This window comes from Rhipicephalus sanguineus, chromosome 1 (assembly GCF_013339695.2).
Source record: "Rhipicephalus sanguineus isolate Rsan-2018 chromosome 1, BIME_Rsan_1.4, whole genome shotgun sequence".
NCBI classification, from domain to species: domain Eukaryota; kingdom Metazoa; phylum Arthropoda; class Arachnida; order Ixodida; family Ixodidae; genus Rhipicephalus; species Rhipicephalus sanguineus.
Window position 1 is genome coordinate 153220547 of NC_051176.1, and position 26932 is coordinate 153247478.

General features: G+C 46.5%; 1 long non-coding RNA gene across 1 annotated transcript; it reads left to right on the top strand.

Annotated features, from left to right (window-relative positions):
* Positions 1–486: 486 nt before the first annotated feature.
* LOC125759053 (uncharacterized) lies at positions 487–26932 on the top strand. The gene is made up of 4 exons (XR_007416654.1): positions 487–1004; positions 20512–20733; positions 25417–25679; positions 26468–26932. It is a non-coding gene; the product is annotated as an uncharacterized LOC125759053 (long non-coding RNA).

Here is a 26932-nt window from a genome sequence, read left to right on the forward strand (position 1 = left end):
CGTAAAGGGCATTTAGTTTCGATAATAGTGACGTATGTACTCTAACGTGGGGGGCTGACGTTACGTCGCACCATAAGTTACACTTAAACGCCAGCGTTGTCGACGTGCCTGGTAAGCCCAATATGTGCACACAGCTACTACACTTACAAAATCACCTTGATCAACCTCGTAACGCTTGGCTCAAAGCCATAAAATGCCAGCGTAGAAGTACTCGCTGACTGCTTCGCATGAAACCGATTCCCAGAAAGCATGGGATCTGCCGAATTTTTATTTGGAGCAACAATCCGAAAATGTTTAAAATTCATGTCAGTACTTCTTTAACGAGTAGGCCGACTACGTCACGGGACTCTGGAGTGCTCTTCGAAATCGAAACTGCCTCAGGTCCTAACATACGAGCATATAAATAAACATTCGTCTCGCGCTGGGGCAAATGAGTTTCGTTGCCGTTAGTAACGAGACTGTCGCCACTGATTGGGAGAAAAAAAAGAGGTTCAGAAATTTGCTGTCGCCCCTTCTTTAAGACATGCACGTAGTTGTACTGCGGTCACGGAAAAGCGCGCGCGTTGTTCTTCACTCCCGCGTACAGGAAGCATCGGCAAGCCTAAAGAAATCGTGACACTTGCTGGACAAATAAAAACGAAAATTTAAATAAAAAATAAATTACGACTGGATTCTGATAGCGTTCATGTCAGACCAGACTTTGCGGGCAGCAGCCAAATAAAAAAGCGTCACAAATGTTCCATTCTTGAAGCACTTTGCGCATGCGTGTGGGAGCGACATTGGTATAAAAGGCAAAGCCGCATGGTCGACAAGTAACAGCGGTTTAACTCTGTGTTGGCAACGATTCGTGCGGCTTCTTCCCGCGGTGGGCACTTCGCGTCTTCCTGCAGATGTACTACGTGGACGACCGATTCACTGATCGAGCATTTGCGTATCGGCATGGCTTGGTGTCTGCGTACCAGGAGCCAGGCCTCATGGTTCTACCAACAGCGCTCTAAGTGAAGGTGAGTTATGCGTTGTAATATTTTCGCTGGAGCAGTCGTGTTTCGCTGCAGGTGGCAACGAAGTTTCATTTGTTCAGACTAAAGTGGTAATACTGAAATTTGACATTAGCACAAAAAGCCTTCAAGAGTAATAACAATTCGTCGGGTTTCACGTGCCAGAACCACAATATGAATATGAGGAACGCGCTTCAGTATAGTAACGGAGAACGGGCCAACAAAAAAGCGGCAGATAGTTACTCTCGCAGAGAAAGAAATCTGATGATGAGAGCAGTGCTTTAATAATACGCAGTAGTCCTGTTATTCTTTCATTTATTTGCTCCTGCGAAGAACTTGGGACGCTTCTTTCAGCTAGACCGGCTTCCGTCGACACCTAGCATGTTGCCGTCCTATACATCACAAAGCCTACCGAGTAAGCTAACTTGAGTGCGATACCGTGACATTTGCGCCAACGGCTACAAGAGATGCGTTCAAAGCCTACCGAGTAAGGTAACTTGAGCGCGATACCGTGTTGCGTTCACTTCAGTTTTGGTCGAAGGCAGCGCCGTGACTTTTGTACTGGCGTGGTTTCCTTTATATGGTGCTACATATCTGTTACTACTGCCGATAAATGTAGCCGCACCGTTGGCAAACATTGAAACAATCTAACCGTAGGTTCAGTGCCGTCGACAGTTGCCGGCGCTGCGCTTCGAAATGATGTACATGTTTCCCATACTTTCTGAAAAGGAGACAACCGTGCAAGACCGCATGTAGAAAGCTGATCAGTGGTACACACGATGTGTGTGATCGATAACTTCCACTTTTGTTTCTGAATGGCGCGCTGGCACAACAACCTCTGTTGAAAACTCAGATTTTTGCTTTTTGTGGTATGCTATACTTGTCAGACGTAGCAGTTCGCCCTCTAAATGCGCCCGTTCAGCAATGCAGGAGCGAATAAGTGACGTCACATCGTATAGATTAACATGCGCACGTTAGCTGAATTATACACGAAGTCAAGGTCATTTTCGGGTGGTCAGTGGTGCAGCAAATACATGACTGCGTAATATTGTCTCCTTACCAGTAAATTTTGCCCGTGCGGGTACAAGCTGTTCTACATATGTCTTTCCATAAGACCATGCAACGTTTTTCTGCATGGGCGGCCATAGGTATACACTGAAATTTAGAAGACAGCACTTCGGTGTGACTGCGGTCAAAACCTGGTGTTCAAACAAACCCGGGTGTCGCTTTTTTTGTTGTTGTTTTTCAACCACCATATACACCGTACAAGTTCACGTACAAATTGCATTTTCTAAGTAAGAATTTGTGAAATATTGGACAGGCCTAGTACGTGACGTGCTGCAACACAATTTTAGGCATCTTAATTCACTGATGCTCTCGAGGCATCTTTCGCTTGCATGATATAACTCCTGAGAAAGCATGTGCAAACCACGATATGATTGAAGAACGCCGTAGTGGGGACTCCGGGTTAATGTAGACCCACCGGGATTTACTTAAATTGCAAGTCCGTCGCGGTGGAGCAGTGGTTATGGTGCTCGGCTGCTGACCCGAAAATCGCGGGTTCAATCCCGGCCGCGTCGGTCGCATTTCGATGGAGGCAAAGTGGTAGAGCCTGTGTACTGTGCGATGTCGCTGCACGTTAAGGAACACCAGATGGTCCAAACTACCGGAGCCCTCCACTACGGCGTCTCTCATAATCGTATCATGTTTTCGGGACGTAAAACCCCAGATATTACTATTAAATTGCATCCAGTTCTTAGAACACGGGTGTTCTTCGCATTTCGCCTATCGAAATCTGGTCGCCATCGCCCGGAAACAAAGCCCGCGACCTCGGGCTTAGCAGCGCGACAGCTTACGCGCTAAGCTACCGCGGCGGGTCGTTATTCAGCTCGCATCTCTGCAGTTTTATAGCTCGCTCACCTCTGCAACCAATTTAACCCATCCCGCTAAAGCGGTACATTCATTAACGCGATGCAGCCGCTTTCTTGTGTTCTTTTTTTAATTGCATAAGTGCGATTAGCGATAACCATTTTGTAGCTCACGGCTGCATCGAAGTTGAGAGCTCTGTGGCCAACGTAGCGGGGTGCCCGATCCGCGCCGCGCGTTGAGTGAAAACTTTGTACGAACTATTGCGCAGACATGGTGCCAGAAGGCAGATTGCTCAAGCTAATTGTCAACAAAAAAAGGCGGGGGGGGGGGGGGGCATTTCATGCAGGCAGTTACGGCCACGACATCGTCGTGACCGAAAACCGTACGACCGCACATGCACATATACCCTCTGATAGCGAGCACCAGGAGTAATCCACCCTTATTGTGCTGCCGACTGCGATTCCGTTTTTGCTGGTAACATTTTTGCGGATGATCTCGCCCACACTTTTCAACAAAACATGAAAAAGTGTTGCTTCAAAAGCGGCGCAGATTGACTGATAGCATTGAGCATCCTTCATGTAGCAAACACACGTGCGGCGCGGCTGACGACTCACTGCTGTCGTCATACGCGATGGGACGGCAGTGAGAGATGTGGTGGGGGCTAATACTACTCCCTTGTAACTAACTTAGGCAAAATTAAATTTCATTGCAGTTGGCCTTCTGATGCACTTAGGATGCATCCTTTTTTTTTCTTTCTAACGATTATTAAAAAATAGTCTGCATTAGCGAAATGGGCTCAAAATGTGGTATATGTATGTTATCGCGAAGAACGCCGCGCGATGCTAGTCGAACCTATTCAGAATGCTTGGTAAAATCACATCCACGGCCTGCCTGACCTTTTCCCGCACCTGTCACTTGCACAGGACATTTGTACGTTTTTCACAAAAAAATAAAAATCAAGGGAAGTGATTAACGAAAAGATCGGTTGATAATTCATTGAACATACGATTGGTTTCAACGGGCTCTATCAGCTATATGTACTGGACGATGCCCTAAGTATCTGCTGATGCTTTATACGCCACATATTGTATATGTACAAAGTGCCTCTGATTATTTTTTTTCTTATTCATTTATTTTTCCTAATTTTCTTGTCTTTGTATATTTCTTCAATACTACTATCATGATGATGGGATAGCCGGCTCTACCGTAGCCTACCTTCCTATATTTTTTTTTTCATATATAAATTTATAAAAAAAAGCTGACCAAAGCCGCGTCAAAGCGCTATCGCGTAAATGGTAGAGGCCCGTGTACTTAGATTTAGGTGCACGTTAAAGAACCCCAGGTGGTCGAAATTTCCGGAGCCCTCCACTACGGCGTCTCTCATAATCATATAGTGGTTTTGTGACGTAAAACCCCAGATATTATTAAAGTGCTATCGCGTGTAGTACTGCATAATCGCTCCCATAGTTCCAGAACAGTGACGTAGGGAGCAACAAACGCAATCATTATACCCAATCACTAAACCGCATCAGATACAATACGTGTTGCGCGAGACCAAGCAAATAGCTGCACGACCAGCCTCAAAGGCCATACTATACAGGGTGTTTAAGCTAAGAAGCACCAAGTATTACAAAAATTAATAGCTGCTACGCGTCTTCAATTAGCGCAGTATTGTTCTGAGCCATATAGAGCACGTCAGAACATTTTTTCTAATCCGCCAAGCTCGGCAATTAACAAAGATTGCTTAATGAACTTTTTAAATAGTAACTCTAAGGAGTTCAATACAGAAGTTGTAGCGCTTGCTCAGGAACATCGAATTTTTCAATCTATGTTAAGATAACTCCCCAGCTTAATTTTTTTCCGGCCTCTTTAAAGCGCGCAAATTTTTAAAAAATAACACGTGACTGCCGCCAAACGCGCGGCGCTTTGTGCCCTAAAATGTAAGTTAAACGAATTATCAAAGGCTGCTTCGCGCACGCAGATCGATGGAACAGGTTATCGGTGACTGCGATGGACGTTAAGCGACAAAATGAGCATACCGTTTCAACAATAACAAAAAAAATTCTTCAACGAAAAAGTGGCCGCCACGGAGCAAATGCTACATGAGACCGTAGGCAGCATTTGATGCAGCGTAGGAATTTTTTTTTCTTTTCTTTTCGCACCAATGAAGACACGCATCGGAAGACGAAGAACGAAAACAGCGCTAAACACGGGACGAGAAGAGGACACAAACACCGCGCCGTGTCCTCTTCTCGTCCCGTGTTTAGCGCTGTTTTCGTTCTTCGTCTACTATGCAGCACCAACCAGCCCAGTCAAGCACTTTGTTAAACAGGCATTGGAAGGGGCGAGGGTGACAGCGCGATGAAGGACCGAGATAAGATTCACTCACGCGTGGCGGCCACCCTTACTGCGCATGCGTAAACTCTCCATACACCTCCTCGTCACTCCCCCTCTGAAACGCGGGCTCGATATGCCGAAATGCTGCTTCGAATCGCCTCATGGTCCCCTTTAGCGGGAGATGGTGTGATTTTTTTTCTTTAGACGGTACGCCCCTATCATCATTTAGCGTCCATAGCAATCGCCGGTAGCCTGCTCCATCGAGCTTCGTGCGCGGAGCAGCCTTTGATAATTTGTTCAACTTACATTTGAGGGCCCTAAAAGCGCCGCGCGTTAGGCTGCAGTCACGTGGTACTTTTTAACATTCGAGCGCTTTAAAGAAAGGCCAGAAAAAAATTAAGCAGGGGAGTTAGCATAGATTAAACAAGCGCTAGAACTTTTGTATTGAAAATTTTTCTCTAGAGCTACTATTTAAAAAGTTCATTAAGCAATCTTTGTCAATTACCGAGCTTGGCAGATTTGAAAAATATTCTGACATGCGCTATATGCATACCCAGGAATTCGGGACATCGCTTCTAGTGTACCGTTTTTCACACCACGTGGCGTACGGACCTTCAACTTTCAAAATTCGCGCGATGACGCTTGCCGTAAGCGCACGAATTGAGAACACGACAATACATAAAAAAAAAAAAAGCACGATGACGACATCCGCTACAACCAGCGAGCGCGAACCTCAGTCGCCGACAGATAACCGCAACGCATGCAACGAGCGGCCGGTTGGCCTGCTCGACTGTGAATCAGCAGTTCTGCTGCAACGAAAGGGTGCACACGTACACAAGTTGCTTGGCTGTGCTTGGTGACGACGAACTCTCGAAAGAGAGCGCTGCCCTTCCTCTCATCCCCTGCATCTCCAACATATTTCGTCCAATGATGTTGTTGGCTCCAACGGGTTTCTTAAAAGAAAGCAAGAACGTCCTTTAGCGCTGCTGTTTTTGTAAATGTGAAAAAGCTAACTTCCACAAAATAATGCAAGTGGTGACGACGATCGCGGGTTTCCGAATGTGCAGAGAGTCTTCATGTCCCTAATTTTTCTTGGCGTCAATTTATCGAATCGACATTTCGCACTATTACGTGAAGACGCCTGGCCGTGTCATATTCGCTGCCACAGACATTTTTCTTTAAAGCTCAATAAGAAGCACAAGGAAAGGAAGAATACCTTTGCAAGCAGAATAGTGTGGGATGATCTTCTTAAAAAGAATGGTTTTAATAAAATAGCTTTAGTTTCAACAGCGCGCTTTTTGTTTCTAAATAACAGAATTAAAGACGTCGGAAAGCACTGACTTCATTATACGCATGACACGCTACACAGGCCGCGCTTTCCTCTCTGTTAAGTTGGTGAAGGAGTTATGAGAGAGATGATTCCTATAACGTATAGAGAAACCCGCGTTGTTTGACTGCCTATGCTGGTCTGCAGAAATGTTGGAGGTCGCGGCTTGGAACCTCGCTCTTGCGGCCAGCTTTATTCGGTACAGAATAGCGCCTTCTACATTTACGTGGTAAAGTTCGCTAAAATACCCCTCGTCAGGACCCGCTTAATGTATTGATTACGAGCTGCAATATTTCATTTATATGAGCAAGGACACCTGGAAGGTTCTCGAAAAGCCGTTTTATTTTTATTCGCTGTGTAATGTGTTCCTTTACCGTGAGACAACGGTCGATGTTTGGCGCAAGCTGAGCAACCTTTCAGAAATGTCTTCTTTTTTTTTTTTTTTTGGACGGTATTGAACTGCCCTGTTACCGTGCCGCTAGAGGATAAACAATGCTGTCAACGCAGGGCTTGTCCGCCGCGGTGGAGCAGTGATTATGGTGCTCGGCCGCTGGCCCGAAGGTCGCGGGTTCGATCCCGGCCGTCGCATTTCGATGGAGGCGAAATGCTAGAGGCCCGTGTACTGTGTGATATCAGTGCACGTTAAAGAACACCAGATGATCGAAATTTCCGGAGCCCTCCAATACGGCGTTTCTCATAATCATATCGGGGTTTTGGGACGTAAAACCCTAGATAGTATTATTAACTCTGCCCTTACCTTTGCCAAGGTGATGGCCTGCAAGCGGAGTTCTTTCCCTGCCTTCCCTTGCTATCGTAGGCAATGTACCCTGTTTTGCTTACGTGACAAGCCCCACCTTCTTTCTGTTTTTCTTCGCGGCGCCTTTAGAGCGACCACTATGAGTGTCTCGCAATGCGAGGTTAACTGAAGCCACGTGCTGTAATCAATGACGCTGAAAACAGTGTGCTGCAGTGCGCGACTTGCGTTTCGCAGGAAGTCTGGCCCCGTCCGAGATGCGCGGACTACTTTTTATTATTTTCATGCTTGGTAAACACGATGTTCACCTACTAATTTACAGACCTAATTTGTCAGAAATCTTAGATCATGAAGTTCTTCGGTTTCCTCGACTACCATATCACTCATTGCCATCGTTTCAATTGTAGAGTAATGTCAATAAACACAGCGCACCGTCAGAGGGTGCTAAGTAACTATCACTCATTAAGGAGAGAGCGTTGTATGGCTCGTGATTTTAAAAATCCGGCGTTCGGCGGCGCGAATACCATTGGTACTGTAGCATGTAGCAAGCTGGCAACACTGTGCATGCCACAACTGTATAAAAGCATGCTACTGATAATAAACGAGACTGGCTGCTGAGGCACTGACGCACGTGTGCACTCAAACAGATACAGGTACCAAAACTCGAGTGGGCCGATACCGCAGGCTGTGCAACAACGGGTGAGGTGGAAAATGCTTGAGGGTGAGGGTGGGACGAACAATGCAATTGACTAATAACGTTAAAGTAGTTTAATTAATGAATGTCTCTCCAGAGCATAGGCTACTGTGGTCTCCTTAGCGTGAGCTAAAGGGGTTAAATTTTATTCCAGCGCCGCCGAGATAATGTACATACTCGCTATGCGAGCTATTGGCAGATAAAGTGTGGCGCTGCTAAACGCGAGGTCGCGGGTTAGATTCCCTGTCATGGCGGCCGTATTCCAGCGGGGACGAAATGCAAGAACATCCGCTCACTTAGATCAAGGTGCACGTTCAAGAACCCCGGGTGTTTAAACCTATTACAGAATTCCCCACTGCGACTTGCCCCGTAATGACAATGTGGTTATGGCAAGTAAAATCCCTTAAATTATTATTTAAGTAGGACGCTGGGGGACAACAGAAATATTACGTGAAAAACAACCCCCAACACACGCTTCATCATTAACGCTGGAGTGTCACGCACAGTTTTGCCTAAATTAATTTTGGGCATGTTCAGTCATCTGCTTATTAATTCGCAAGTATCCACGTGTATTTGCATGTGGACACTTCAGAATTACGGATGCTCTTGCCGCAGGACTGCTTGCTTTGCTCGCTAGGCCGTCTTCTGGCGCTGCTGTCACATGCGAAAAGCTACACCGCAGTGTTTATTTTCGCGGGATACAAGTCAAGAAATGGCTTCTCCTGCTCTTTGTATTTTTTTTTTCAGTCATATAGCAAGTGCGGTTTAAACCAATGCACTTCGGAGAAAACATTCAACCAGGTTGAATATAAAGGCTTCGAGTTTCATTTTTGGTAATTCAATTTACATAAACCAACACTCTGCCAGTATCAAGTGTTAATAATAATAATAATAATAATAATAATAATAATAATCGTTGAGGTTTCACGTCCCGAAACCACGATATCATTATGAGGGACGCCGTAGTGGGGGGCTCCGCAATTATTGACCACCTGGGGTTCTTTAACGTGCACCTAAATCTAAGGTAAGATTTATTCCAGTATTTTTATATACGGTTCGTCGACGCTCTGATTCCGTAGTTCCTGCGTAACTGCTGATCTGCTGATACTCGACCGAATCAAATGCCTTCTCGTAATCTATGAAGGTTATATATAGGGGTTGGTTATATTCCACGCATTTCTCTATCACATGATTGATAGTGTCAATGTGGTCTAATGTCGAGTATCCTGTACGAAATCCTGCTTGGTCCTTTGGTTAATTGAATTCTAATGTTGTTCTAATTCTGTTAGCTATTATGTTTGTAAATAGCTTGTGGACAACGGACAGTAAGCTGATCGCGCCTGCAATTGTTCATGTCCTTGACGTCCCCTTTCTTGTGGATTAAGATTATGTTAGCATTCTTTCAAGGCTCCGGTATTTCACCGTCAAGAGGCACTTCGTATACAGGGTGGCCACTTTTTCTAACACATTCTGTCCACTGTCTTTCAACGGATCTGATGTTACCTGATCCTCACCAGCGGCTTTGCCTCTTTTCCCTCCAAGGCTTTCTTTATTTCCCCTGTCGTTATTGGTGGGATGTTCCATTCCTCTGGTCTACTATTACTTCTTACATTATCGTCCTGGTTGCCCCGGCTACTGTACAGATCTTTGTAAAACTCCTCAGCTACTTAAGCTATCCTATCCATACTGTTAGTGACTTTGCCTTCCTTGTCCCTTAGTACCAGTGTTGCGGAGTTCCCACTCCGGAATTGGAATGACTCCGGAATCATTCCACATTTTCGCGATCCCGGAATGGAATGGGAAGGGAATTAAGCGCTTTTTGCACGGAATGGAATGTGAATGTAATTACGTCTTTTTCTGAAAATAGAGCAAGTTTTCGTCTACGCGCTGTTTATCAAACTTTTCAATTATCAGTAAGTCAGAACCTTGAATTTAACAAAGCAGTATTTTTAAAATGGCTTGGCTTATTACAAGCACGGTACATTTATATAATAATAATACTATCTGGGGTTTAACGTCCCAAAACCACGATATGATTATGAGACGCCGTAGTGGAGGGCTCCGGAAATTTCGACCACCTGGGGTTCTTTAACGTGCGCCTAAATCTAAGTACACGGGTCTCAAACATTTTCGCCTCCATCGAAAATGCAGCCGCCGCGGCCCACGGTACATTTATAAGCAACGCGCCTACTACAATCCTGTCCTTATATAGACTGTGTTGCTCCGAAGTCTCGAGCTGAGAGCTGGTCCCTGCACTCCCACTGCTCCGGGGTGGGATCGTTTCATTATTATCGTTATCCTTTTTTCTTTTGCATCTTTTCTTGCTACGACTCGGCACATACCCGCGTTCGCATCGCGAGGGCATTGGGGAGGAACGTATTTTCCGACACCCTTAATTGCTACTACTGTAATATGATGCTCAAATTAGTCCTGTAGGCCTGAGTACATGTTTTTTTCGAAGTCGAAGGCCATAACGTATTCTCTAGGTCCATCTTTAGTTAGCCAGAGCCAAGGGTAGACGTGTAAAAGTGTGAACGATCTGCCAATTTGTAAAAGAGAAACCGAGGCATAAGTTAGTGTGCAAACAAATGCATTATCCCAGCAGATACTGAAGGGAGAAACAAATTATCCCTGCGCGTTGGTTCCCATTGATACCCCCACACGAAAGCGGCCTGGGGCGTAGCCAAGGGGGAATTGGGGCGGTTCAACCCCCCCCCCCCCCCGAAATTTTTCAGTTTTGCTTGCGTATATAGGCACGCACACACGAACATACATAAAGTATGGTTGAACCCCCCCAGAAAAAAATTTCTGGCTACGCCCCTGAAAGCGGCGAATACTCTATGCACAGCCTGATCTTTATCTCACGAGCAGTTTAGTACCTGACACACGTAAATAACCTTTGCGACAAGGAAGACATTGCATGCCTGCGCGCAGGCGAACACAGAAAGTCCTCCTCACCCCCATCCATGCTTGAAAGGCGCGCTTGACAAGCATGAGTGCTGACGAGCAGTGCTGCCCAGTGTTCCGTATTCGATGCAAAGGCACAAGGTGCCTGAGCGGTGCACTGTTCCAACTAATACCAGCAGTTCTAGAGGGTTTTGTTCCCTATTAACCAAACCTTAGTTTTCTCCATATTCACGACCGCTCCAGACGCGTGGCAAAACTGCTTAGTCTTCTTCAACGCTACTTTTGTCAGCATAAAAATGCGTTATGTCGTCATTTTAGCATTAACACATTTAAGCTTAAACAATATTCAAACATCACCATTCGTTCAAACATGCTGACCATGCAAATACTATAGGGAGCGGGAGAACTGCCCCTATGGGAATTAGTAGGGTGGATGTACTGCACGAGATATGTTACCAAGCTACTATCCCTTGATCTCGGTTACTTGCTTTGCGTACTTTTGCAGCTCTTAATGCATCTGATGACATCAGCTTGATGGGGCGTTCATTCTTAACTCGATAAAACTATCAGATGCATTTCATACGCTAAGGAATTACAGGAATGGAATTACGGGAATGGAACTGCCCGGCCTTTCCCGGAGTGGGAATGGGCGAAGTTTTTTTAATTCCGAGGAATTGAAGGGAATGGAACTGGAATGAAGGCGCCCATTCCGCAACACTGCTTAGTACATACATCTGGTTTTTGCCTGTGCCCAGTTTTCTCTTCACCGATATGAGGCTTCGTTCGTTCTAGAGATGACTAATAAAAACATGGCACGAAGTCAGTCACGTGCGAGTCGGGCCGGGTCCCCTGCCCCCTGCAGCATAAATTAAATAAAACAATACAACTCGGCTTCCTACTCGAAAGAGTATAGTACTCGAAAGAGTACTCGAAAAAGTACTCGAAAGAGTATAGTAGGCGTTTACTAAAATAAAGTATACATTGATTAGACCACGTGCGCGTCATTCGCACCATATATGTAACAAACCGTAAGCTTTTATCGCCCTTCGTTGATACTAACTGCAGTTGTTGCATTTTAGAAACGCTGGTTGTGCTTTCGCGTGTTGGCTACCAGGTGAATGTATACCGCAGATATGTATAGTCGTGAGCAAGATGAGCTACAATTCTGACATTACCTTTTGAATAGGCTATAGCGACTAAACACAGCGAGCAAGCGCAAAAGTGTTCATGACACCAAATGCTCAAACGGAAAGGTGTGTATATGGCAATTTAGTACGTCACATTTACGCTAGTACATTACAAGTATTTGTACACTGAACATTAATTCGGTGTTCGGCTCATAATGATGACAACAGAACGTCTTGACGGCATCGGCACGCGATAAAGTACATGCCGCTTAAGTGCTACGTCCGATATACATACATACGCTCGGCAATACCTACACTGACTGCGTTCTTCCTTTCACATTTCATGCGTAGATACATGCAGGTGCGTTCGGATATGTGAAGTGTTTTACGAAGTAGGAATATTGAAGCGGCGACGTGTTTATTTATTTTTTTTTTTCGTCTCGTGCTCCCACGGCGCCAACGAGCAGCGGGCGACCGAACGGCTGGCTCGATCGATGTACACACTTTTCCCATAGTGCATCACGCTTCCACGGGGCGTTCTGGGATTGCTTTAAAGGGTTTATTAGCAAGAATCTCCCAATGCATTCACCCTCTCTCTATAGGATATCATGTGATGCTTTGCAATCATATCCTTCAATTAATTTTATTATATATCTCCACTTAAAGGGGCCCTGCAACACCTTTCTTTGTTATATTGCAATAGTCCCATTATTGACGTATGACTCTTCACGAGCCATATGCCGCAAAAATTTTTCGAATCCGTCAAGTCTAAGTGGTGTTACCAAATTAGAGAGATCACGTTCCGCAGCTTTCTCTCTCAACTCAACGCAGCGAGCGCGCGAAAGCTGCGCGCGGCGTGAGGGGAGGGAGGGAGGGAGGGTGGAGGTGCGAGGAGGCGACGTCAGCGCCGGCGGCATTTTTTTCATTTTTTTCTCTCTGGCCTCTCGGCGCAACCACGTGGTCTGTGCCGCCACTTCCGGTCGGCTTGCGTCGTTCTCGTCGAGCGGAGTCGATCGCGCTGTGTATCGCGCGTGCTTGAAAACTGCGCGTCGGTTTGGTAATGTTGGGTGTGCACCTCGAACGCCGTAGTGTTTTCATCGCTCTGCCAACCATGGAAGCAAACGTGCGCGCTCGTTTGGAATGAATGACAGCTGAGATCGGTTTCGGCCCATACTCCGATACACCGCCTCGTAAGACGGCACTGGCAGACGACCCCGAAGCGCCGCCATTACCGGACGCCAGCATTGTTATCGGAGACAGGCTGCGCCCGTGCCTCGGTCGGTCGTGAGAACGTGCCGACGATGCAGTTCTCAGCTGACGAGGCAACACTCGAACGGCTGCCACTCTCAACGGCAACCGGCGATGGTCAAAAGCACAGAAATATTCACGTTTTCGGCACTGCGCATGGCGAAGAAAACGGAAACCACGCAACTACGAGCAGACGAGCTGTCGGTGAGACCGGAAGTGCTAATATTAATGTTTGTTCGGTGTTTTTAACGCGATAACATAATATAAACGTACATATTATCTACTTATTGAACTCAAAATTAACAACGAAAGTAATAATGAGGGTGTTATCGTGATTATAACATCAGCCAATGGTGGAACTGCCGACAATCGCGTCATATTTGCGGACTAATACATCATTTGTCGAGAGAAGAGGGAGCGATTTTCAGCTGACTTTGAGAATTTATTGTAAATTCCAGGCCGTGCGCATCGCTATAATATTTGGCTGGCGTGTTCTCGGGAGCCTCGACTACCGATCGGCAGCGCTTTTTGAGCATGCTCGAAAAGTGTTGCAGGGCCCCTTTAATTGTTTGCCTGTAACTATCAGCGCAATTACTCCTTTAAATTGCGGAAGGGTGTCTTGAAAGGGCCAGTTGGTGCCTGTTACTACTGCGTTGAAAACAGCGCGAAAACGGGACGAAGGGTAAGGAACAAACAACACAAGGCGCTGTTCCTTTGTTTTCTTAGCTTTCGTGCCGTTTTCGCACTGTTTTCAACGCAGTAACATGTAGCAACTGGCCCTTCAACACAGCCTTCTGCGATTTGTTTCTCTTACATCAGGCTCTTTCGCGCCCAGTGCTTTGCATAATTCATCAATGTGCCAGCGCTTGTGTCGTTTTTTCCTTAGCCTTTGTCCAGTTTTCGCGCCGTTTCCAACGCAGTACTCCTATAAATCGTGATCTCTCGTAAACGTTTGTCGTAGCACATGTGAGTAATAAATGGGATCTATATTAAAGGAATAATTATCATTGATTACGAATTAATCATATTTATTGCTGCTAATAATTAACAATAATCTATCATTTGCCGCCATCGTGCTATAACTGCATTGATTGAGATACTAGCCATTTATCTGTCTTAATTATGTCCTACACTGACAGCTTGCACCCCTACATTTAAAATACGTTGAATTCGTTGTCGCCATTCATTAGTAATGCACTGCATGCCAAGGTGTGAATGTAGATCAACATTAGTCACTTGGTGAGAATTCTGCTTGGTTAACCTAATTTTGAAAAATTCGCGCAGCTTGCACTGAGTCGCGCAAAGCTTGGCTAGAGGGGAGCTGGTCGACACTTGGCTGGTCCTGGCTTGACCAGCGGAATGTCGACACGTGCATTCACACGCCGATGCACGAAGTGTTCACGGGATCACATTCTAAATAACGAGTATAGACTATAGTTGTTGATCGGGTTCGATTGGGTATCGCTTGTCGATCACAACACCAGGTAGGATAATTATCTTAAGTCGATTAATTAGAATAATTAGCTTAATAGCATTGTAACGAAAAAACAGCGCGAGAAGACAGGGTCCGAAGGGGCACACACACAGCACTCGTGTGGGTGCCCCTTCCGTTCCTGTATTCACGCGCTGTTTTTTCGTTACTATGCTAACAAACCAACTAGCCCACCGACATGCAACAGCTTAATAGGTCTAAGAGGCACATTGGAGACTTGGTGTCGGTTAGCTTGCATCCCAAGTCAGACAAGCCTTAATTATAACTGAATTAGCCTAACTCGCACACTCGAGGCTCGGCCCCGAATAGCTTGCATTCGAAGTCAATCTAAGCCTAATGAGCTAATTATCCTAATTGAAGCTAATTAGGCGCAGTACTATTTAGTATTAATTACGCTTTGCTCGGCACATCTTGCCAAACGCGGCATGGCTACGCACACCAGAATCTCAACTAGGCTTAAAGGGAAACTGAAACGGTTTTGAATTCGCGAACTTATTGCAAATTCGGTATCGCGACCTCTGAGAACATGCCTGCGAAGGTTTTCCCCCCGATTTTCGACTAAACAACGGCGCTATAAGCGAGCAAACTTTGGCCGAGGGAACGCTCCCCTGCGAGCGCGGAGCGGAGGGTAGGAGGACGGCTGAGAGAGAAACGTGGAGAGGTGACGTCATCGACAGGAACGAGCAGGGCCGTTGCGCCTGTTTGCTTCGGTTTGTTACTTGTTTCTGCTGCGACCTGCTGCCTAGCGAAGCATCAGTTGTGCCAGTTCGCATGGGTTTCTTGCCGTTGCACCATTGTCTTGTTTCGATTAGAGATTTTTGGTGTCCGACATTCACTAGTTGTGTTTGTCGGGGGTTGAAGCGGACTCGCGATGCCGCAGTACTGCGCGGCATATGGCTGCTGCGACACTTTCGGTCGCGATGAGATCGATTTGCATAAGTTTCCTCGGGATCAGAAGATGGCTGCAAAATGGGTCACTGGAGTTAAAAGAAGGCTTCAAACCTACGAGAGCAAGTGTGCTGTGCTCTAAGCACTTCCATGACAGCGACTACGTACGAAGCCCGTCTCTGATGCAGTCGCTGGGATTGACGATCAAGTCTATGCGACTGAACAGCGACGCGATTCCTTCTGTCTTCCCGCACCTGAGGGGGGCCTCGCCCAGGACGTAAGGTGCTTCCGTGTTACTCTTTGATATGGCTCAGGGGCGTAGCCAGAAATTTTTTTGGGGGGGGGGGGGGTGGGGGGTTCAACCATACTTTATGTATGTTCGTGTGCGCGTTTGTATGTGTGCGTGCCTATATACGCAAGCAAAATATGAAAAATTTCGGGGGGGGGGGTTGAACCCCCCAACCCCCCCTTGGCTACGCCCCTGACGATGAGATCTCGAAATCGGGTACTCTACATGCAGTCCGCATACTTATTGACGCAGCAAATATACCGTTTTGCATTTCAAAACACACCATCATTATAGTACTGGCCAGAATAATTCCGAAAGAGCGACGACATTGTAACAGAACTGCAATATATGAGCCAAACTATCCATGCGCAATATCAGGGCGTAGGCAGAAATTTTTTTCAGGTGGGGCGGGGGGGGGGGGGCCCTCCTGATCTGAAGTGGGGGCCGGTGCAGGAAGCATGTGGTCGAGTGTCATTTTGTGCTCTATGATGCTGTGGCAAAAAAATCTTGCGCAGTGCGTAGCCTAGCGCGGGGGGGGGGGGGGGGGGGGGGCACGGCCCGGTGTGACCCCCCCCCCCTTTGGCTACGCCACTGCGCAAGATTGCAGCGCAGCCCGGAGCACATGTCACCACTGCGGCAAAGAGCGGCTCTCGTGTGCTTTTTTTCTCTCGCGATAGCACACTGACTCATCACATGCTTCTTGCCCGCTGCGAAGTGTGACACTGATTGCGTCAACAACGCTGCACACTGAGCAGTGAAATTCACGAACAGCTGATGTCGCACGATGTGCGCGCGCAGCGCGGACCCTGCCAATACGCGGCTAAAAGCGTCTGCCAATGCTGCTGTTCCCTATCGGATTTATTATACACGGCTGAACGTATCATTCCTATCAGTTCACTGCAGTGAAATTAAGCACTAACATGCACCTTGCACGTACCAGTCCATGTTACCGACGAGCGTGAAGGTTACCGGTTGGGACACGCTTTCTTGTGCCGCATCATCGGCGCTGGCAGCATCTACGGTCGTCGTTCCTACAGTGGCGACAGGCTCGACATGTAACAGCAACTACACGCCGATTTCAACAAAAGAAAAGAAAAACACGGCATCGCCTGCTGGAATGCGCCGTCAGCTGTCTTCACAATTCCGTCGATGATGCCACGGAGCTTCGACCAGTCACAGGCGGCGGCAAGACTCGCTATGCCGCCCGAGGCGCCTGTTGCTCGTTTTCGGCAAAATAGTTGTTTTTCCTAAAGGTACATTGCAGGTTTCGCTGCAATGCATCTTTTCATAAACCTTCCCGTCGAACCTCACAAACTTCGCCAACATCAGCCAAACTTCACAGGTTCGAAGACTGAATAATCAAGATTGGGTCACTTCAATCATTTAAGCAGGTGAGGGCGCATTGTTTTTATATAAATTTTAAATTCTCTCCCGTGGAGTTTCACATAGCACATTAAAGTGGTTCTCGAACACAGGAAGTTTATGGGAATAAAACAAAACTTCTCGCACTGCGAGATGGACTCCCAGATTATATGGACGAAGTGATTTAAGCCTATATTGAAGCGTTGCACTACAGTAAATGTTTAAAGGTCGATTCCCATTCAGTGACGCTGCCACTCAGCAGCCAACGCAACAGATGGCGCTAGTTGATGTCCCAAATTCCTGGACATGACTCAGAACAATACTGCGCTAATTGGAGAAGTGTAGCACATAAGCTTAATATTTTTAATACTTGGTGCTTTTTTTCTGAAACACCCTGTATACGCATGAAACGGCACTCTGCGGTTAACATGCTCCGGAATACAACAAAGTACTACAGTGCATTTTACATAGCAAAGATTTCGTCACATACATGTACACATTACACACGTAAGCAGCATACGCACACGGCACTTCGTATTTAATGTAATTAATGTACTTCGTAACTTCGTAATTAATGTACAAATGTTTGTATAATCGTGTCTGAGATCTTTTGCCTGATGACGTCACGTAGGGCGTGATCTTTTTACGAGCTGGCAGCTGGACAGTAATCACTCGTATACTACCTGCAGGCATCAAGTATGGCAGAACTAGACCCCCGCTACGAATGAACGGAAGAAGCTAGAGGTGTGTCAGTATTCGAAAATTTCGAATAGCATTCTATTCGATTCGGTACTCGAATCGAATAGCAGACATTCGAACTACCGCATGTTTTAACAGCGAACCTGTTTAGCAAATCGTTCCCTGTCCGACGAACCAAAAAACTATCGTCACCATGAACGGGTATGTGCCACAGAAATTGGGCAAATCCCACTACTCACCACTGGTCCATTAAAAATGAAGGCAACAGTTAGCCCAACGCTGCGAAGCGACGGCGGCGAGCCGAAGATCCTGAGTACGTACAACGAGAGAATACTAGCAAAGGGGAAAGGCAGCGGTGGCTGCGGGAAGACCCGAAGCGATGGAAGGGCTACACCAACGATGACGTGCCCGTAGAAATGTGATAGGGGCGAACGCTTGGTTTCGGCGCGAGTTTCTGTTTCTGGAGTTCGGACATCCATGTCGTCCGTAACCGTCTGTGGTTTAATTCGAAACTCTCTGCGCTGAGAATCGGCGTAGAAATAACCTAGCATCACCTAACTAAAGCCTAGCAACGACCTTGAAACGACCTGCATCACCTAGCTAAGGCCCAGAAGAACCTGAAGCAACCAGATTAGTTTATGGCGAGTCATCAGCGTCTCGGAGAAAACGACGAAGTTGCGCCTCAGCTGCTCCGCACGTTCGGTAATAATAATATCCGGGGTTTAACATCCCAAAACCATGATATGATTGAGAGACGCCGTAGTGGAGGGCTCCGGAAATTTCGACCACCTAAATCTAAGTACACGGGCCTGAAACATTTTCGCCTCCATCGAAAATGCAGCCGCCGCGGCCGGGATTCGATCCCGTGACCTTCGGGCACGGAGCAAGAATTCTTCTTTCTCCGTGCCTTCGGGTCAGCAGTTGAGCGCCATAACCACTAGAGCACCGCGGCGGGCCTCTCCGCACGTTCGAGCCTAGCGCGAGAGAAGAGGCCCGCAAGAAGACAGCATCTGTGGTTGCCCATCGGAGAGCAAGCATCAATAAAATGTGTGAAAGCGAACGCCTCACGTCTTCCCACAAGTCTTCAGAAATTGTTTCAAGCTTTGCGCGGCTTAGTGCAAGGTTCGCGAATTTTTTTATTTTCGCATAGTTTTCGAATAATCAGCACCGACGGGAGAACCCGAACACAATGAAACTCTGGGACAGCTGAAGGTCATTTTTGTCTTTAATAACTGAATTACCAATACGCACGCAGCCCAACAATTTGCGAGATTACCTATGCTAAATTCATTACCGGATGAAGGCGTTTTCTTTTTTCTTAAAACTCCACTCCTACTCAATTTTTACTATGCCGCATCGCATTAATCAGTTCCTGTCTTTGTCTTGTAATAACTGACGGCAGGGACTACGGCTGCGCTCAGCTTCACTATAGACAACAGACGCGTAAATTGTTTGCGTAAATTGTTCTTGCAGATGCAGCTTTCAACACTGATGCTTTCGGTGCAGAGGCCCATGTTGTAATGTCATATTTATCAGTTTTATGACAGATTTAGCTGTAGGCGTGGTGTCTCAATTTTATTTAGAAGCAAGCGACTAAGTATCACCGTGATTACGGTAGTCACTGCTGTATTTAAGCCTACAGTTGCGAAATATTTCGAAGGCTCTGGTCGCTGCTGTATACGAGCTTACCCCGGTATTCATAACCGAGGTATTAGGGTCGGTTAAAAGTAACCGTAATGTTGTTTGGTGAAAGTTTGTGAATGTTTGTTTAAATTAAAATGTTGTAGTGTGTAGGACTTTTGAAAATGGTTGTCTTACTATTGGAAAACTATCCCAAGGGTATTCGATTAGTATTCTATTCGGTGTCATGACTATTCGATTCGTATTCGATTTGGTTTCAAAATTCACTATTCGCACACTTCTGAAAGAAGGGGAATTTCTAAGGGCTCGTTTTTCTTTGTTAGACACAACGTGGCATCAATTCGGCCATAACGAGAATCCCGCTACGAATGAACGAAAGAAAGGGAATTTTTAAGGGCTCGTATTTCTTGTTCAACACAATGTTTTGTCTAACAAAGAAAACGAGCCCTGCAAAATTCCCCCTTCTTTCGTCCGTAGCGAAAATTGTAGCACTTGTTTTACATAACTAAAGTTACACCCTTTAATTGAGTCTTCGGCTATGCGTCTGGTATTTGTCTTGTTAGCGTTTAGTCCGGCTAGTGCTTGTCGCTATTCAGTGTTATAATATAGGCCATGCTCGTAGTTCCGTCATGGCCTACAAGTTCACATTAGACTAACTTGCGTAGTATTGTGTTCTACAAAAAGATCAATGGGGAGTGAAAAAGGTGTGGCACTTTACATATTGTACAAAAGACGTGCTTTCGTAATAGTGCGAGCCTGTAAGCTGGCAAAAAGTGTATCTTTAAAGAAACATGCTCATAGGTTTAGGACGATTGCAATAAATATGACGCATTTTCAGAGTTCAGAATAATCGTATGGTTTGCGTGGTCATTTCGACAGTCATCAAGAACTTTATTGACAAGTCCTGAGGAGTTTAAGGCGCCGGGGCAACCACGAGGGACACCCTAGCAGCCGCTACCGTAGGCGACGCCCGAGTCGGGGCGGGAACGTGGTGGCGTTCCGCCAGTTCTTGGGCCCTCCGGACTGCCTTGAGTTGGGGGTGGAGCTCGGAGCTACTGAGTGCCTCTTCCCAGTCGTACCAACTGGTGACTGGTCCCCGAGGTAACGGCAGACATTGCCAGAGCATGTGCGAGAGTGAACAATAAAATTTCTGTGCAATCTGGGCATTGTGGAGTGATGTCCGAGTTGTAATGACCGAGTAGGCAACGTAATGGGTACGATCTCGTTTGTAGCATGCGAAAGGCTACCGCTTGCGCACGTTCAAGCTTTGTGTGTGCTAGGGGTATTGGCTTCTGTTGTTACGATAATGAGAGGTGATTTCGTGGAAGGTGAATAAGGGGTCGTTAAGCTAAACTGTATGTCTGGACCCAGCTCTTCGGCGGCTGGTTGATCGTCGCGGCAGGTGAGTTCTCGCGCTCGGTCATGAGTGGACGACTTTGCTCATGTGGGCAGGGAACCAAGAGAGGCAGTGCCAGCACATGCCTCACGCGCGATATTGCCGGTTTCGTAAGCCGGAATGGCAGCGCGTGAGTCTGTGAAGACGCTGGTGTGCGAGGGATCGATCATCGCTAAAGCTGTGGCGACCTGCTCGGCTATGGCGCTCGGTGCTAGTCTAACCGAGGCGTCTGAGCGTAGGGCTCCGTCGCAATCTACTACCACGAGTGCAACGGTGGAGGAGTTACCGTATTGCGCCGCATCGACGAGTACGGAAGAGTCGCGATTCGCGGCGGTGCGGTCGGGGATCGCGCGAGCCCGGAGCAGGCGTCTGCCCTTGTTGGGCTGTTGGTGGACGTTTCGTGGGAATGGGGTTACCATGTAGGTATCTCGAACATCTCTCGGGAGGGTTACTCAGCGTTCAAGGTAGGGGTGTGGGGGACATGCCGGCCTCGTTTAAAAGTCGACGGCCTGCCTTGGAGGCGAGGCGGACCATTTGGGCCGTAGTCTCGGCCTCGATGAATTCGTCGATGTCGTTGTGAATGCATAGTTGGTCGATTCGGGAGATACTCGTGTTTTGGGGTAGGCTGAGGACTTGTTTAATGCTTTTGCGCATGAGTTTCGTCTTTTCCACCTTTATCCAGTTGTGGGCAGAGGCGACGTAATTGATGTGGCTAATTAGGAACGTTTCCACTGTCTTGGTTAATTGTACCCGCTCTACTTGTGTGCCAAATAGCACGATTAGCACGATTTCAGCAACGTTCTTTCGAGGTGCAAAAATACTGCTTTAGCTTTATTGTTAATAAAAATGCGGCAGATCCCGCGCCTTGTGGGAATCGGTTTCATGCGAAGCAGTCAGCGAGTAGTTGTCTATGCTGCATTGTTTGGCTTTGAGCCAAGTGTTACGAGGTGGAACGACGTGTTGTTGTAAGTGTAGTAGTTGTGTGCTTATCGTGTGCTTACCAGGCACGACGTCTACATTGGCGTTCACAGGGTAGCTTAAAGGAGTACTGACACGATTTTGAAGTGCAGCAAAACGGACGTTTTTGTTTTCCTTGGCATGTAGTGTTAACGCTTTCCCCATACCGCATCCGGGAAACACGTATAAATATTTAAGTTTGATTTTAAAGATTTCATCTCCCAGCATCTGCAAGGCAGCTTCACCGCATGGAGAGCCCTATGACGTTTCAAGTCAGCTCACTTGGTTTGCAAAATCTGGGTTCTGCATGCAGCCTAAATCACAGAAATTGCTGTCGGAGGCACTGGACGACAGTTCACTCATCATGAACCACGTTCGACTGACAGCAAAGGACAGCAGGTGCATATTTCGTGGGTTGCAGTCTGCCCGTGACGCCACGGGCAGACTTGACACGTCACTATGGAGCCGCCCTCTCGAAACCGAAACCGAAACTGCTGGTTGAAAAAAGCGGTATTAAAAATATATGCAATGCATCCCCAGGCACCACGACACTCTTTTTAGGGTACTCGACACCCGTGCTTTCATTTAGAGCAACAACCCGAAAAATTTTAAAATTCATGTCAGTACTTCTTTAACCCTTTGCGACACGGCGACCTCGTTTGGGGACACCAACTTCAGAGGCGCGTCCCAAGCCGCGTGTTTCTTCAAATGTCCTGAAACTTAGTGTGCACATTCGTGCACGCTTCCTGATTGGATAACTAGCGGTCATTTAAATTCATTGTCCTGCGCATTGCTGCAGATGATCACTTTGCTGGAGACACTACCATGTTAGACGATTGTTCGACGTGCCGCGTTACAGGACCAACATCAAGAGAATTTTTTTTCTCCGCTCGAAACGAATACAACCAAAAAAGGTGTGCATGCTTTTCGGGCCTAATAGTTGATTCTTTTTATGCAAGTATTGAAGCTGACTGATGGCAAAATAATTAGATAATTAGTTACATGCGAATTAACAGGAATTACTCAAATTCACACAAAGCAACACATTCGTTCGTTTTCTTTCCTGGAATGTAATAGTGAGTGCCTTCGAATCATGCCATGCGAATTTGACGCATTTGCAGACAGTGAATCATAATGCGTGTCTGAAGGGGTTATAGTCGGACGTAACGTCAGCACTCACGTTAGGGTACAGACGTCAGTATTATCGAAACGGAGTGCACATTACAGTACCATACGTAACTTTCGTTAGCGTATTCCTCTGTAGTCGGGCAACGATTGAATATAGCTTGCTGAATCATAGATAGAATTAATGTTTATTAGGCTGCCATAAAAGCGAAGCCATCCCTGGCACCTCAACTGACGTTAACCCTACATGGTGCCTGTATCATAGGAGTACATATGTAATGTTTGTTGTTTTGTTATAAAATTAGATAACCAGCACTACAACCACAATTGACGTTGCACCGACATTACGCCTGCGTGTTCTCAGAATCAGAATAAAATTAATTCAACAACGCCAGCATAGGGTCTTTTTCCAAAGCACTTTCTAGATCTGGCGTGGCTCTGTGGTAGAATACCTGATTACCACGCAGAATTATGGGGCCCGATTCCTGCTGGGACCTTAATTTTAACAACCCCAGGAGGTCGAAATTTTCGCAGCCCTCCACTGTGGCGTCCTTCATAAATGCTGGCTTTGGGACGTAAAATCCCAACAATTCTATTACTCAAACGTCTGGAGTGGGCCAAGTTTGTTTTGAACATGAGTGAACTCAACCTTTGAATTGAGTAGTCAGTTTAGTGCATGGTTCTACTCAATGCTGGAATTGTGCAAGGTCAGTTTTGGCGTTAGCCACGTCCATTTTGGAAGTGGGACAAGGTAGCGTCGAGAAGGTCGAGAAGCGTCGAGAATTCGTCCATTCATTTTTGGGTGGGCCTAAAAATGCCCAGGATACCAAACTATGCATTGCCAATGTTATCCTGCAGGGACATTGCCAAACTGCGCACTGCTTGTTGCGTTGACATGCAATCCATTCCCCCGCTGAGTCCAGTTGAAGCCCCGTATTATTTCCCGATATCTGCGACATCTTATAGAGCGCGCTCCAAAGGATCTTAATGGACTTTTTCCATCCATTGTTATATATGCGAAATCTTGACAGGTAGAATATGTAGAGAAGAGTTGAAAGTTCGATTGGTCAGGTAACATTAGGATGAAGTTGCGGTCACTAACCAAGTCAAGGCAAAAACGCACGAGGGATGTTTACGGGCTTGTACGGGTTCCTTGATCACGCTAAAGCAGGCAGAAGACGTCTCTCATACTAAAATATGACTTAGCGAATTGGTGTCCTCAGCGGACAGATTTCCATTGTTCCTGTTGGCGGTGTCGACTGAATAAAAGTTTTAGAAGTATTCTACTTGCTAGATTCTTCTCCTTAGCTATTGTATTGGAGTCATCCAAATCGATGCGGTGACCGTGAATGTCTGCATGCTCAGCCAGGACGTTCGATGCTTTCTTGTTGCCGATTTCTCTGACGCTCCTTCAATATCCTCCTGAACTTGCTAGTTTCGCCGATGTAGCTACAGTCTGCACATGGTACTTTGTCGACAAAGGGGAATTCTCGCTGTTTATCGGATCCCCGACGTTAGCAAGCTGATTTTTCAGTTTGTTGAACGGTACGCGTGGATTGTGAATGTCGTATGTAAACATGCGGTTTAGAGCTTCGCTCACACCTGGAACGGACGGAACACCGGTGCGCCCTGCACAAGGCCTGCTTTGAGACGGCTTTCGATAAAACGAGAGGTAAAACAGCGGAAGGCTTCTGGCAAGCCTGATGGCATGAGTAGCCGGTATGAGTCCTTCCGGGCGCCGAACGAGAGTCTGTTCCTGTTCACTCACGCAGACGTGGAGGATGGAAAGGATGTTATCCAACTTGTATTCTGCAGTGAACTGTTTATATGGTGTTGAGAATATTCAGGAGACTTGTTGCGTCTTACACTTGTATAATTCTGAAGCAGTCGTCTACATAACGGACGAAAATATATGGTGTGGGCGCAAAGTAAGCGAGGGCCTTCTCTTTAATGACCTCTGTTCCCAAGTTGCCGGTAGTCATGGAATGGAAGATCCCATGGCAATTACGACCGTTTGCTGACATAACCGTTTCCTGTAGGAGGAGTATGTGTTGCTCAAGCACATCTCTAGCTCCCTTAGCTGTTCACTTAGCCATTCCCGATTAAGTAATTTTCTGCAGTAAAAGAGCTCAGTGTAGTAATTTTCAACATGACTGTTATCGCAAGATTAGGTTATCGCAATATTTTTGGCTTGCAATTCCAAGGAGTTTTGTTAAGCCACCGTATAGCATGATTTCTCCTTATAGAAGCAATGGTGTGGTTTTGTCTTTCCACTGTAGAAATATGCGTGCTCGTCTCCTTCGCAGGATCCGGAGAGTAGCAGAATTCGCGACGTGTCCTGCGATGCCCAGGGGTTCAGCTGTTTCGACAATGCTTCGCAGCGGCTCGGTGACCCATACCAGCGTACTTGGTGTCTTCTCCATCTGGTACTTTGGGGTTCTGTCGATCAAGTGTTCTGCACGACCGAGCGTGCTTGTCAGCGAGTTGCGTTCTCACCGCAATCGAGATGTTCAACCATTGCAGTAACGGTGGACCAAGAGCAGCAGAGTTCAAGAACTATCAAATGCTGGTGCGTAAATACATTCACCGAGGTTATATTATCTATTGAGGACCAATAATTGCTTGCGTCTGGTTTCGCTTCTGAATTGTTCAATTGCGAAAGCGTATGCTCATTAGTTTGCACATTGAAACTCTTAATGAATGATGCATACGGAATAAAATTTCTGCCATCTTCATTCTATTACCACCGTAGGAGAATACTGGGTACAAAAATTATACCTTCAGTTCCGTAATAACTTTCAGCGAATGTTCGCACTAATGTCGTTGCGTGGGCAGTTGCCAACCTTATGCAGCTTGAATTTGACGTGTGCGGAAGTAGCGTAGACGTTAGGGTGAGTCGGGTGTAGCTCCATGTCGTGATGAATTGGCAACACAAAACCAACGAAAAGAACTGTCTTCTTTCTCCAGTCTGACTGCATTAGTATTTCGCGCCTAATTCATCACAACGTGACGGTTACTATCGTTCAGAACTATAGGGGTTTAAGTCGAAGAACGCGTTGGTTCGTAGCGTCAAGTAGACTATTTAGGACCATACGACGTCAGAACTTGAGCCGGACGTAACGATAGCCGTTCGTTGTGTGAGCCCTGAACGCATACCAGTGCAAGCTTGTGTTACGTAGTAGTGCTGCGTGAATATTCCGAGCAGGAAAGACTAAGATAGTGGACAAGAAATGCTGGTGGTGATTGTTTAATCACACTTTGAAGGACGTTAAGTTCAACTAAGCTTAGATTTGTCACACTTACCTGAACATGTGTGTTTACTAATAGGTCTTGTGGTTTTTTTTTGCACTTAATTAGGGTGAAGAGGAGAAGGCTGGAGGTCGGCGAAAGTGAAGTTGATTCCGTGAGCGGCTCCTGCGGTGTGCGTCCGCTTCGAAGGAGAACTCGCTCAAATCGGGGAAGAAGCGTCGATTAAAGGCAGCCGCGACGTGAGCGAGTGCTTACGCGAAAGAATGCGTGACCACCCTGTACGCATTGGATATGCCCCTAGACACTGCGCAATATTTATGCGCTGGACGTCGTATATGTACATATTTGTCGTGATTATTTTGGATTATTTTCTACTGCGCTATTCTATATGGCTGGTCTTGTTATTGTTTGTTTAATAGCACGACCATGTTCATGGATGGCTTAGCCGGCTGGAACATTGGCTGACGTGCCATATTTTCCGTGTATAATAATACAGAAAAGTTATTAAAAGGTGCGTGCGGTTGTTGGTGCGTCACTGTCGTTCTTCCAGGCTCAGCCAGAACAGGTTGGCGT